The sequence below is a fragment of the Cavia porcellus genome, unplaced genomic scaffold, assembly GCF_034190915.1.
Source record: "Cavia porcellus strain 051 isolate PalLab524CR breed Dunkin Hartley unplaced genomic scaffold, mCavPor4.1 scaffold_5, whole genome shotgun sequence".
Taxonomy (NCBI): Eukaryota; Metazoa; Chordata; class Mammalia; order Rodentia; family Caviidae; genus Cavia; species Cavia porcellus.
Window position 1 is genome coordinate 48,251,451 of NW_026947488.1, and position 15,023 is coordinate 48,266,473.

A 15,023-nucleotide genomic window follows, 5' to 3' on the forward strand; every position below is an offset into this window, starting at 1 on the left:
CCCTTTATTTTTTCTTACTAAATAAAAGAGCCCAGATACTCTTATTACTGATTTTATAACTATGTTTCTGGCACTCTTTGTGAATATGTAAAACTAAAGATATTTTTTCTGTTATAAATGAGCCAGAGAATAATGTGAGATTATGACAGGAAAATGTTAAAAGTCAGAATTTTGTTTTTTTTTCAGAAAGGGTCCCTCTGTGTAGTTCAAGCTGGCCTTGAACTCACTTACAGGGCAGCCTGGCCTCAGACTGGCAGAGATCCTCCTGCTTCAACCAGCCAAGTGCTGGGATCACAGGTGTGCACCTGGTTCTGGGCAGACTTTTGTGAGAAACTGTCTTAGCTTTGAAACGCTTTACCTTTGCCGTGTAACATTATGGCTTATATATATGGTTTATACATAGCCACCCCCCAAAGGCTCACATGCTCATTGGTGGTTCTGAGAGGTGGATGGATTGTGCCAGTGTGGAAGTGGGTTTGGGGTACATGATAATGGGAGGACCCACACTGGATGTGGACAGCACCAACCAGTAGGCTTGCAGCCTGGGCAGAACAAACGGGAAGCAGAAAGAGGTCTTGCCGTGCCATGGACTGTTTCCCCTCTGCGATGCCCCTCTGCCATGCTGCCTGCCTTGGAGCCAGGGACTCTGGGCTGAAACCTCTACAGAAAAGGGAGCTGAAATAAACCTTCCCTCCTTTAACTTGTGGGTGTCAGGTATTTTGTCTCAGCAAAAATAAGACATGTAATATTCTTTTTTAGACAGGGTGTTGCTTTGTATTGCAGGCTGCCCTTGTGCCCAGGCTGGCCGGGAACTAGTGGCAGTCCTTCTGCCTAGTCTCCCAAGTGCTGGGATTACAGATTACCGGTGTGTGTCACAATGCCCGGATTATTGGGTATTCTTCACTGGAGTAAGTTTTCCTTTTCACTGGACTCTTTGTAAGAGGCTGTATTTCAGCTGTGACAAATTTCTTAATTCCTACTTCTTTTTTTTTTCCTCCAAAGAATAGATACCAAGCTACTGGGGTGGGAGGATGTAATTTTCTATTTTACTGTTAGTTTTCAACTTTCTTAGATTTTGAAAAAACAACCCAAAGAATTTTGACACTTAAAAATTATAGAGAAGCATTCTGAGGCACATATTACTTTTATATTTGATTGGAATTGCTGTATCCCTCCTAGGAGAGAGATTAATATTCATGGAATTAAATTATATGCAACAACAATATAAGATTATACAGAGAGGAGAGTAATACGTCTCTGTGACAATCTGATGTTGACCACAAGTGATTCACTTTGAGTAATGTTTCTTCTTTTCTTTTTGAGCCAGAGTCTCGCTTTGTAGTTCAGGCTGGACTTGTATTCACTATTTAGTACAGGTTGGGCTCAAATTCATGGAAATCCTCCTGCCTTGGCCACCTGAGCACTGCAATTACAGACATGCACCACAACACCCTGCTTGGCTTTGAATTATTCTTCTAGTAATGTGAATTTAATTTGAACACAAACTCTTCTGGGTTTTCTTATCCCAGGAAAATGCTTTGAGAAGGATACTGGATGTGGTCAGGGAAATAGTTTTTGTCCAGGAATGGGTTAATTTGATCTGTATAGCCCTCATAGCCTTTTCTGAGCTTCACAAAATTAAGTAAGTCATCAAAAGAAATCCTAAAATTCATAAGAGAACCACAGAAAACTACAGTTTCAAAATTGATTTTTTAAGAGGCCTTCAGATCAAAAGATTGATTTTGTGGTATAGTATTTACAGCTTCAAGTCCCATGTGATAGCTATAAGCCACAGATGCTATTTAAATTCAAATTAACAAAAATAAAAATATCTAAAATTCAGTGCTAAAATTCAGAGATCAGCCTAGGCTACAATGTGAGCTCAAGGCCACCCTGAACTGCATAAAGAGACCCTATCTCAAAAAGACAAAAAAAAAAAAATACTGATTTCCACAGTCTGCACTCTCACCAACAGTGGAGAAGTGTTCCTTTTTCCCCGCATCCTCACCAACATTTGTTATTAGTTGATTTCTTGATAGCAGCCATTCTTTCTGGGGTGAAACACAGTACTGTTTTAATTTGCATTTCTCAAATGTCCAGTGATGGTGAACACTTATTCATGACCCCATTTTTGGAGGGAGTCTTTGAATTTGGGGCTTGATGTTTCTCAGTTCATACTTTCTTTATCTAGTCATCTGTTGATGGAAATAGAAATTGCTCCCAACATTTATCTGTTATGAATTGTGCTGTCATAAACGTGTATGCATGGATTATATGATGTCTTCAGCTTTTTAATGAAGATACCTAGAAGAGGAATAGCTAGGTCAAATGGAATTTCTAGCTTCAGTTTTTTGAGGCACTTCATGCTGATTTCCACAATGGTTGTACTAGTTCACATTCCCAACAACAGTGCAGAAGGATTTCTTTTTCCTTGCAGTCTTGCCAACTTTTGTTATTAACTGATTTCTTGGTATTAGACATTCTTTTTGCAGTAAGACATTCTTTTCTGCTGTTTTAAATTGCATTTCTCTACTTCTGAGAAGTGTCTATTCATTTCTGCCTATGTTTTGATTGGGTCTTTTATTTGGGCGAGGAATCTAATTTTTGTGAGTTCTTTATCTTAGGTATTAGTCTTCTGTTTGAGAAGCAGCTGGCAGTTTTTCTTTTCTTTTTTATTTTATTTTGAAAGTATACAACAGAACAAGTCAGAATAAAGCCAACTAAGATTGTACAGTGAAATTGGTACAGAACTTCACAGCAGGTTACCGGGGTAACAGTAATAGGTATCATAGTATATTTTGTTATCTTTATAATAGTTGTTCTTTCAATCACGTATATCAAAATAAGATGAAATACAGAACACTATAAAACTTATCAAAACAGAATATTGAATACCATTAATCAGTACCATTAATCAGAAAAGAGCAAAACAGTAATAAAAATATTTGCCTTCAAACAAATGGTAGAAGGAAGTCCACTTATTTGCTATGGTCAACCTCCCAGGAGATACTCAGATTTCTGGTTCCCATTTGCTAATGGGCGGGGGGGGGGGGAGAAGGAGGAGGATAGGGGAAGTGGGATATTTGACTCTAGGCCATGTAGCAGTAGGTTCACTATTGCTAAGCAGGGAGGCAGGATGGTCATTTGCTTTCACAGGGTCCTCAGTTCCAACATGGCGCGGATCTCAGGAGATGCTGCTGGTTCTCCCCCTGGAAGGGCCACAGCCTCTGTTTTGTTTTGCAGTTTTGTAGAGTTTTTCCTTTTATTTTACCACACCTCCACAGCTGGAATCTCAGCAGGAGCTCCATAAATATTTGCAGAACTCACATTCTTTCCATAGGAGCGCCTGCCACCTCCTTACAGGCTGGGAGTAGTGCCGGCTTTGAGGCGCAGGAGGACCACATGATCCCAAATTCCCCAGTTTTTCCTCATATGATGTTTTCACATATTGAAAAGAATTTCTGGCTAAGGAGAGATGGCTCCTTACTGGGCTACTCAATTCTTAGAGATGGCGAAGACTAGCTGCAAACATGGCTTTAAGGTTCTAGGTACCCAGGCCCACTCCATAGCTCCCTATCTGGCCCACCTGGGCACAACCAGAGACAAAGTCACGCGCCTTAACCATTTGGGGTTCAGGTAGAAGTACTGGAGACATCCCTGGTCACAGGTCACAGCCTGGCCGGTTAGGCAACCTAAGCAGTCCTAGCGGTTCCGGTTCGGAGTGGACCCCAAGAGGCTTTGGCTTCTGCCCTCCCCTCACCCCATTTTCTGCCACTTGGGCCTTCTGGTTCCTTTCCCTGTGGCCCTGTGTGACCTGCAATGCGCCCTGTCTCTAAGACTGTGAGTGTAGCAAATTTCGTTTTTCCTAAGACTGTCCTGTTTCTTCTGGCAGTTAGCTCCTGGCTAACCATTCCATAAAGGAAACGAGAAATGCAAATGAAAAGTCTAGAGGTTACAGGCGCTCGCTCGTGCTGTTCCCCAAACACACTGGGGAGAGTTTGGGTTATTGCTCAAGAGTAACGTTGAGCAAAATCCCAGGGAGGTTGCTTATCCATGTGTGTCAGTCTGGCCCACAGCAAGCCACTGGGCATAATGCGTTTGGAGGCTTGAAATGTATGCCACCTTGTCCTCTCTCTCTCTCTTTCTATCTTTCTCTTTCTCTCTCTGTCTCTCTCTCTCTCTCTCTCCTGCAGACAGCTGCCTCAGGAAATTTTTGGACCAGAGATGATGGAAATACACTTGGACCCAACCTGTAGCTGAGCCCCAAGCTTGCCAATTGCTGACTGTGTTGGCCCAATACCATCTCCCTGCAGATGCATGAGGGAACACAGATTTTTAGTGTTGAATGCTACTTGATTTGGGGTTGATTTACCACCCAAGAGCACACTATCCTTTCTCAGAATTTGTGTAAATAATTCTCTCAACTTTGGATATTTCTCTTATCTCTGTCCACCTGGAGGGAATCCTTTGTATATTTCACATTCAAATATCACATATGCCGCGACATCTTTCTAGGTTTATTTTTTTTACCATGCAAGAGGTTTTGAAAGTACATTTTAAAAATGTTTACTTTCATAACAGAATACTTCTCCTCTGGCCACCAAAATGTGCAGGGATTTCTTCTTCCTACCAGCAAACACCAATGCGGGGCCAAGACAATGTAAACTCACTCCTGAACCCAGCTTCCTGGAGATAACCCACAGATCCCACAGATCAGTCCTGCAAGACTGATCCTGCATCCGGTGCTGGTCCTTCAGAAGCCCTGTGCTTCTCACCAAAGTCCTGTAAATCAAGGCTCCCACAACCCTTGCCTGGACTCAAGTAAGTTGTTACGGTGGCTTAGAGAACTCACAGAAACACTCACACTTACTGGTTTGTTAGATGAAGAAAGGGATGCAGACATACAGCTAGAGGGAAGACGGATGTTGGGCAAGGACTTGGGAAGTGGGGAGGGGGGTGCTTCTGTGTGCTCTAGAAGGGTCACCTTCCAGGCACCCCCTCAGGTTCGTTGCCTACAAGAGCTCTGCACCCAGAAGTGGAGGGATTCTGTGGAGGTTTCATCACTTAGAGATGGTTGATGCTTAACGCAACCTCTTGCCCTTCTCCTTTTCTCTGGGGGTGTGGCATGGGGGTGAAAAATTCAAGCTTCTCATCTGGGCTTGGTCTTTCTGGGGGGCAGGGCCCATTTTCCGGCTCACAAAGTCACTGCATCAAAGCCCAAGACACTCCCACCACTGGGAATTTCCTAAGGAACCAGGAAGTAGACTCCTAGAACAAAAGATGCCCCCAATGCCAAGGTAGCTCAGGAATTTCCAAGGGTTTAGGGTCTCAGTGCCAGGAACCAGGGCCGGAGACCAAACATATATACTTACTATATTCCAGTGTCACAGTAGTAGCACCTTCTGTTTTGCGATTTTAGTGGCCATGCTTGTATTTACCTACTGTCAGTCACCTGCCACTAACCTGTCGCTTCCTGCCACATGCTACCCAAGCTGTGGGGATAACAACAAATGTTGTCTCTGTCTTCAGGGACCTTGCAAACCTGTTTTTTTTTTTGTTTTTTTTAAATCTCCAATACAACATTTGTATCATTTTGTGCTATATATTTTTCTTTTATATGCTGAATTCCACAAAGTATCATGTTTCAGTTTTATTTTTTTATCATAGGAAATGTATTCACTAACACAACAGACATTTAAAACTAATTGCTTATAATTTACCTTCTCGTTCTAGCAAAGCTGACCACGGCACAGGGAAATTTCGACTGTCCCTCTGCAGGTTGGGTATTTGAGCTTGCTGAAGTAAACTGTTGGTAGATTAGCAGGAGGAAAGCCACCACAAATTTATTTGATCATGGCTTTATGTGACATAGGAGGCTTCAGATTAAAGATCCAGGGTATTATGTTGTTTTTTGTGACAGGATCTTGCTGTTTAGTTCAGGCTGAACTGGAACACACTAGACAGCCCAGGTTGGCCTTGAACTATTGGAGATTTTCCTGCCTCAGCCTCCTGAATCCTGGGATTACAGGCATGTGGCACCACATCCACCACTGAACTATCTGCTTTTACACCTGGGTTCAATGTAGCAAGTGCAGTCATGTAAAAATAAGAGTAGAGAAAGGTTCTGAGCTAATGGAAATATGCTGAGAAGGGAAAGCCAGTGAGCCCTGTCTGGGCTCTGGGGGTCCAGAAAGGCAGAGGAAGTGGAGTGTCTCCCGCCTGAGCGTTCCACGTTCTGGGGAAGAGGGTTTGAGAAGAGCTTCTCTCTGTCCCCTGCATGCAGTCACGCTCCAGTCTTGGCCAGGGGATGCGTAGGGTGGCCTTGTCCTGGGTGACGTTTAGGTGGAACAGGAACCTCGCCCACCCCGGGATTTCCTGCGCACTGGGCGGCTCCCCCGGAGACAAACTGCAGCGTGGATTTCCATTACTTCTGGAATGCATCGCAGTGGAACTGCCGCTTATCCTCTTTCTGTCTGAGTCCCAAGCAGGAGGACATAGGGTCTGCCTATCTGTGGGACTCCCCGGTCTCTTAAGGGGAAGGCAGGGCAGGAGGCTAAACCCTGTCACTTCCAGCTTTTATTCTTGGTTCCCAGATGGCCCGGGAGCCAAATCATCTGCCAAAGGGGAAGTGATTAAGAATTCACGATTACATGTTTGAAAGTCAGACTCACGAGCTTTGATGTTAACCTCTTAATCTTATTCTCACTTCTGCCAAAGAAATCTTTTAAGGCAGAGATTTTTTGTAAGCGACCAAGGGGTCAGAGCAAGGGTAAAGGGAGAGAAGATGCTTTGGGAGTTTGGGGAAAGGGTGAAATTAGAATAGGGTTAGAGATGTTAGGTCCCAGATAAAAAAGAATGTGTTGGTCCAACAAGTAGGGTTGCAGTTTGAGTTCCCTTCTGCCACCAAAGCACCGAATTTCTAGTTGGGCTGAGGCATTAGCGGGAAGCTGTGGTGGTGACAGCCAGCCCCAAGCAGCTGCCCTATAGCGACCAGATGGTCAAACAGTGCAGCTGGGTGCAGTGGTACAAAGGTTGATGCTAAGAGCACAACAAGGTCATGGCCTTCTGAGGGACAGGAGAGTCCAAGGAGGGCGGCCAGCGCTTCTTTCCTGGAGATTTGCTGGGGAAACCATGCCTACACATAACCAGGACTAAGGTACTGTATTTGTCCCCCAATCTTTTTTTGGGACAAGGTCTCACTATGTAGTTCAGGGTGGCCTTGAACTCCCTCTGTAGACCAGGCTGACCTCAGACTGACTGTGACTGTCCTGCCTCAGCTTCCTGAGTGCTGGGATTACAGGCATGCACCACCACACCCGGCTTGTTTGTTCATTTCTAAAATGATAACAACATATCCAAGGCAAAGTAACTTTACAAAGAAAAGAGGCAGATTTAGCTGAGGGCCTTCAGGTGCCAGGCCTACCACTGGGTTCTGCTGGGCCGTGCTGAAGGTCTCCTGGAGGAATGGGTCATGGCTTTGGAGTGCACAAGGGAGAGGCGATCATTGCAAGGCAGAAAGCCTGGGAGCAACTCAACCCTCAGGGCTGTGTTTCTGGAGAGAGCTGGGAACTGGGAATTGACTGAGTCCAAGGCTTCTGCACTGAGCTGTATCCTCACCCTGTTTTTATTTTGAGACAGGGTCTCACTAAGTCACTATGTTGCCCAGGCTGGGCTCCAGTTTGGGATCCCCCCTGCTCAGCCTCCTGGAGTGTGGGATTACAGGTGTGTGCCACCTCACCAGACTTCAGATTAGTGCTTATAACAGCTTACTTTAAGAGAACTCACTCCGTCTCCACTGGGAATTTAATCACTTCCTAGGGCAGTGCTCCAGGTGACCCAATCCCCTCCCACCATGCCACCTTCCACCCCAGGGACAGTTGGGGGACAAACCACTTCCAAACCACATCAGGTCTAAAGCAAGGTATGTTTCATGTCCTTGGTACAAATTGGACCAGAACCGCCAGCATCATTGAGGGGCAGACTATTAGAAATGCAGACTCTCAGGCCCAGCTCAGACAGAACCAAAGCGCGGCCTCCGAGCCAGCTCCTCAGATGATGATGATGATGACAGTGTGTGTGTGTGTGTGTGTGTGTGTGTGTGTGTGTGGTGGGAATTTTAAGAAACTGTTCTAAGGTTTCCTGAGGTAGGGCTCAACAACATTCAGAGGTTACAAAGGCTTATGAAGGTTCCCGGAGACATTTTACTCATAGCTTCAAAGAGTCCAGGTGTGAGTAGCTGACCATGGAGACCTAAGGGTAGGCAGGAGATGTCAGGGTAGCACAGGGGACTCCTTGCTTGGTGGCTCTAAAGGTGTGGGCTGGGTTCCTGTGTTCCTGGCTGACTATAGGGTCCTGACCTAGATCCCTGATCTCCCAAACAAGTGTATGGTGGAGGTTTAAATAAAATGAGACATGTGGTATGGTTTTAGGGCTCCAGGAGGGTCAAAACCCTTTAGCTGAGCTCAAGACTCTGAGGAATAAGACAAAGACTCCTCTGGACTGCCCACTTTATTTGGTCCCACAAGGGGCGGGGAAACTGAGGAAAGCACAGGCAATGAGCAGGACCTCGGGAGTCACTTCAAGGACGTCTCCAAGGAATGAATCGAGTCAATTCAGTAGAACTGTGTTATCATGAAGACACGGTAAAAGTGAGACTGTAGGAGTAATTCCTGCAGCTGCAGTCTCTATTTACTTAACTGATGTTTGAGCCAAGTGTCTGCAGCTGTGGCCTTATTGTGCCCTTTGAGGTATCTCTGGCCTCACAGGCCACTACAGGTCTCAGCCAGGACCATTGATTCGTAGAGGTTCACTTATAATCAGCTCCCGTTGCCAGGCATGGAGCCTAGGCCTAGGACAGACTCACAGATAAACATAGAAAGCCAATTGGTAAAATTTAAATCCTGCTCAGAGCTGCTGGGTAGTGATCTCCAACAGCTGACAGCAACCTTTTATGCATCTACCCAATACCCTGCTTTGGACATGTTACTGCTGCCTACTTGTGCAAGTCATTTCTATGGAATAAATGCCTGAGGGTGGGTATGGCTAGAATCTTAGCAGACATCACCACATTTCCAGCAAGAAAGTAGCCTCATTTGTATTCCCTCTGACTGTGCTGAAAACACACAGTTCAGGCTCTTCCCTGAGGTACTTATTAGCACTCTTTTAAATGTTGGCATTTGGGTACATGCAAAAGTTAAGTGATTCAAATTTACAGTATCAGAAGGTTGAATTTTTTTTTGTTTAGTGGCCATTTGAATTTTTCCCCCATAATTAATGTGTTCATATACTTTTCTATTTTTTCATTGAGGTACTCATTACTGGTTGGTATCAAGTTTTTAGGTAATGGAGAATTAATTCTGGTCTCCTTTATATATGATATATATATTTTGATTTTGATTTTATTTAAGACACATACTCTTTTTCTCACTCATGACCATTTCCACCCTTACAGTACAGACATTTAAAACTGTCAGGAAGGGCCTTATTATGGTTTGTGTCTGGATGCCCCACCAAAGCTCATGCAGTCATGGGGGTGGCAGGAGGCAGGCTTTTCAGAGGGGCCTGAATCTAGAGTGTGTGATACTGGGATTCAGGGTATGTGATCAGTTCACTGACTGGTTTGGTACCACTCTAATCTCAGCAGCATCGATAGAGTATAAAGGGGGCAGAAAGATGCTGCCAAGGTCTCTTGTTGCTTTTGCTGTCTTCCACTGCCATGAGCAGTTGCCCCTCTGCCATGCCACCTGCCTTGGAGCCAGCCAGTAATGAACTGAAAGCTCCACCAAACTGAGCTAAACAAACCTTCCCTGTTAAACTTTGGGTGTTGGGTATTTTGTCCCCACAATAAGACAAGTAAGTAAGACAGGCCTGTCCAGTTTGTGCTGCTGTAACACAATACCTGAGACTGAGCAGTTCGCAAAGCACAGAGATTTCTTGCAATCCTAGAGACTGAGAAGCCCAAGGCCAAGGCCCCACACTGCTGCATCATCCCACAGAGGCAGGCAGAGGTGCAACAGAGTACACGTGTGCATGAGGTCAGAGTGTGAATTCACCACTTGGTCGGGAATTCAGCCCAGCAATCGCTGAGCCGCTCCTGTGCGTTCAGGACAGCCGAGCGCTCCAGGTCACACCTCGCAGTACTGCAGCTCTTGCAGTTTCTAAGGCGCAAACGCTGGAGGACAAGTTCGAGGTACAGCAGGTGATCACGTTTACTGCTTGGGTCTTTGCTGGCTTCTGGATTTCATGTTCATGCTCAAGTACTGGTTCCCCTGTCCCCACCTTTAAAAAAACGCACCCATAAAACAGTGCTTTTCACTTGCATTAAAACAATGAAATCTTGGCTTCATATAAATTAAATTTCAATTAAGTGAAAAAAAGAAGTCGTCCTATTTGTTCTCCCCAAATGGCTAACAGATTGTTCCTGCAGGCTTTCTCAGACGACACAGATTTTCTCCGTTCCTTTGAAATGCCACCTTTAATATACTGAATTTTCATATGCACTGGAATTAATTGTGATTTCTTTCATTCTATTTATCTGTCTGCCGAGGCCATGTTGTCTTCTTTTAAACAGTCACTGTAGCTTTACCATTTCCTTTAATATCTGCTATGCCTACATCAGCTGTCCTAGTTTTCTTCTTCCTCCTAGAATTTTCTTGGCTCTTGTCTTACCCTTCTAGAATATAAGAGAGCTAATATTCATAGACTAGGATTACTAAAATCCTTTTGTTGCTTTGTTTTTTTCTGAGGCTGATCTAGTTCACTATATGGCTTAGGCTGGCCCTGAGATCGCTATGTAGTCCAGGCTGGCTTTGAACTTGTGGTGATCCTCCTGCCTCAGCCTTCAGAGTGCTGGGATGACAGGTGTGTGCCCACATGCCTGGCTGTTGCTTCGACTTTTCATACTAACTTTTGTATGGATCATGTTCATTTCTTATCAAGAATACTTATAAATTTTTATCTTATTTATTGCTATTTGTGAGTATAACACTTTCATTATATTTTAACTAGTTTCTCTTTGATTATAGAAGAGCCTTATTTTGTATTAATTGCTCTTACTTGTTTTTATGTTAATTTCATAAATGCTACCTTATTTTTTTAAGTTCTTGTTAATATGGTACACATACTCTCCACATTCATTGTGGAGAGCTGGTATGTGTACAAATTGCATCTGAATCTTTTTTTTTTTTAACTTCTCTTTTCTTCTCCCTCCATTCCTAGATCCCTTTCCTGTCTCTTACTTCTTTTCAAGAAATGTTTCTAGTTGATTCTTTCACATCAGGGTACAATCATAGCCTTCACAAATGATGATAATGAGGTTTCTTTTTATTTGTGTATTGTTTTTGTTGTTTTGTGCTCCCTCTAATCGGATTGAGTAGGGCATTCACAGCCAGATGAAACAGTGCTAATGGACCCCCTTGCTCATTCCTACATCTAATGGGGCTACTTCTAAGGCAGCCCCATTAACCCCATTAACCAAGGTCTGTTTAGCTTTACCATTTTACCAAAGATTAAATACACCTAAGAACAGATATTGGATTTTATCAAATCATATTTTCTTATCTATCTTTTTATTTATTAGCATATGAATGATCATAAATTTCTAAATATTGATCCAGTTAGCCAATAGTGTGTTATCATTTTAATGGCTGCTGGATCGTATTTGCTGATATTTAAGTTGAAATCATGTTTTGGGCTTCCTAAGTGTGCCTGAGTGCCTATGCTGTCATTAGCAGTTTCAGAATAGAGATTTTTGTAGCGGGAGTCTGACTACTGTGAGAAAAGAAAGAATTCACTCTTGGAGCTGACAGAACTGGCGTTTCTTGGTTGCTATGTCTTTGACAGTTTTCAGGATTACATCCAACTAAGCAGCTTCTGCACAGCCAAGGAAGCAATCAACAGAGCGAAGAGACTTTCTACAGAATGGGAGAAAATATTAGCAAACTATACATCTGACAAGGGCCAATATCCAGGACAGATAAGGAACTCAATTCAACAACTGAATTAAAAAAAAAGAGACCCAAATAGACATTTCTTAAGAGAAGACACTCAGTAGCCAACAGGAATGTGGAGAAAGAAAAAAAAAAAAAAAAAAAGAAAAAAAAAGCTCAGTGTCACTAACAGGGAAATGCCAATCAAAACCACGAGAAGATAACACCTTACCCTGCTTAGAATAATTATTACCAATAAATAAAGGAAAATATGTTGAGGATGTGGAGAAAAGGTAACTCACAGTTTATGATTGGGAATGAAATAGGTTAAACCATTATAGAAAATGGCATGGACCATCCTAAGCAAATTTTTAAAATGGAGCTACCACGCAATCCAGTAAATCCACTGCTGGTATATATTCAGAACAAAACGCAGATGTTGAAGAGACATGGGCTCACCCATGTCTATTGCAGCGTTCTCTGCAGTAGCCGAGATACACAATCAGTCCCAGTGTTTGTCAGTGGCTCCATGCATAAAGAACAGGTGGCACGTGTCCACAATGGAATGTCACCTAGGGATGAAAAGAGTGAAGCTTCCTCTCTGTGACAGCACAGTCAGACACATATGACACTACTCAAAGTGAAGTAAGTCAGGCAGCAGAAGATAAACACCACGTGACCTCACTCACTCGTGGACTCTCGAAACGTCGAATCAAAACCGGGAGCAGAATGGTGGCTAGCAGAAGGTGGAGTGTTTGGGGGGAGGTAGATGCTGGTGAAAGGTACATTGCAGTTAGATTGGGGGAGTCAACCTCAAGAGATGGATTGTATGGAAAGATGACTATAAGATGAAATATAGTTAATGATACTATATTATATGCTTGAAAAATATAAAGAATCATTTAAAAGTCCCTGCAAAAATGCTATGTGAGGTAATACATTTGTTAACTAGTTAAACTTAACTGCAATGTATGTGCACTTCAAAACATGTTGTATATGATAAATTCACACAATATCTCTGAATTTAAAAAAGTTAAATATTTTAAAAATGAGTCAGTCTGCAAATTTTGATATGCAATATTTCAGTTTTTACTATTTTCAAGGTGGTCTGAGAATGTTTTCTCTCTTTTTTATTGATATTGCTTATATCCCTTAGAACTCACCAGTTTTAATTGTGTAGATTTGAAGAACTCAGTAATTGTAAGTGATTGTGGACACCCCACCACAGTCAAGATATGGTCACCCTAAATTTCCTAGTACCCTTGACCCTCTCCCAGCCCCAGATAGTTACTGATTGGCTGTCATTGCTGTTTTTGCCCTTTCTAACTTCTTTTAAAGTTGAAATCATCCAGTCCATTCCTTTTTATTTTTGTCCCTTCTCACCGTCACATCTCTGAAGTTTATTCATGTTGAAGTTTATCCGTGTTAAGATTTCATTGCTTTTGCTAGGTTGTTTTGAGAAGTGTAAAACCTGGCAGTAGGGAGCCAGAGAGGGATCAGACTGTGAGAAGCGATGTGGATGTGTAACAGAAATAGCATTTGTTTATTTGCTTTGCGGAGTGCAGGGAAAATCCTGACCCATCTCCCTACAGATCTCAGTTCTGTTCTTGAGGGAGCATTGGCTGTTCTGTGAGCCAGCGCCATAGACAGCCTGGCTTGGAGGTGGGTATGGGCGGGGCTCCAAGGCAGTTGTGGGGTGCAGCCCTGGCTCCTCTCACTGTTTCCCACATTTTCAGCCACAGTCCCTACTTCCTATGTTTTATTCTTTGTCCTCATTCTCCTTACTATACAATTAGCTTCTGTCTTCACCTTCTTCAGCAGAAGTCTGGTTTGAGCTCTGCCAGTAATGGCTTACATATTTAAAAATACTGTTTGAAGTTTCTTGTTCAGCAAGCTTAGAAATAAAAGCATGCATGTTGATGTCCTCTGTCATAAATGATAATGGCATGAATCAGGGTCCATCTGTAAATTTCCTTCTTCCCCTTCTCCTTTTATCTTACCGTTGTGCTGTCTCATCGTTGGATTTGTAATCAACTATCATTGATTATTTATTATTTTGATATTTTGTGGAGATATAATGATTATCATTTCCAGAGAGAAATGGAAGAGATTTTAATCCACTTCCTGTTTAACCGTCAGACTTCTCTCCCTGTGTGAGCTGTCTGATTCACCACTGTTACACCTTTAAGGAGCATTTGCCAGGAAGTTTACAGGAGGCTAATGTTGGTATCTGAAGGTGCTGTGCTGCTGCTTTCCTCACAAACAGAATCTCAGAAGGGCATGGAGTTAGCGGGTGTGGTGGTGCGTGCCTGTCGTCCCAGCACTTTGGGAAGCTGAGGCAGAGAAGCACAAGTCTGAGTTTAGCCTGAGCAACTTAGGGAGACCCCCATGAAGCAGGCTGCTCATGGCAGTGGGTGCCTGCTGGAAAGCAGCAAGAACAGGTGACTGTCAGTGTTCAGAAGGACTCGCCCCCCTTCCTGCCTGGCACACTGATGGGCACCTGCGGGGAGAGGACTTTCATTTTATTGCCTGCCCTGGACCTGACAGTCCGCCTCACTCTGTGCGGCCCACATTCTGTGTGACCGCAGGGGCGGGGCTCTCTCGGGTGGATCTGTCTTCCTCTACACATTTTCTCCCCATTTCACGTAAAGTTTTTCCGCTGTTTCCGAGGGAATTAATTCCAGGAGGCCGTTGGATACCAAAGCACCCCAGTTCTCAGACCCGTTGGATGAAATGGCACGTTACCCAGGCCCATCCTCCCCACGTGAACCCATCTCCAGGTTACTCACAGCACCCGACACAGCAGAAAGGCTGAGTACATCGCTGTTAAGGGGATAATGGCAAGAAAATGAACATGTGCTGTCTCCCCAAATATTTTCACTAGGTAGTGTTGAATACATGATTGTGGATGACTGCATTTGTCTTTTAAAATTATTTTTCTTGACGAGGACAGCCTAGCATGTGCCTTACATTGCCCATCTGCAAGCACAGGAAGTAACCAATTTACTGGAAGCCACTTAACTCAAGGAAGGGACTAATTCATCAAATGGTAAACTGGCTTTTTATTTTTTCTAAAGGAAAAAATGGTTTGTTTAG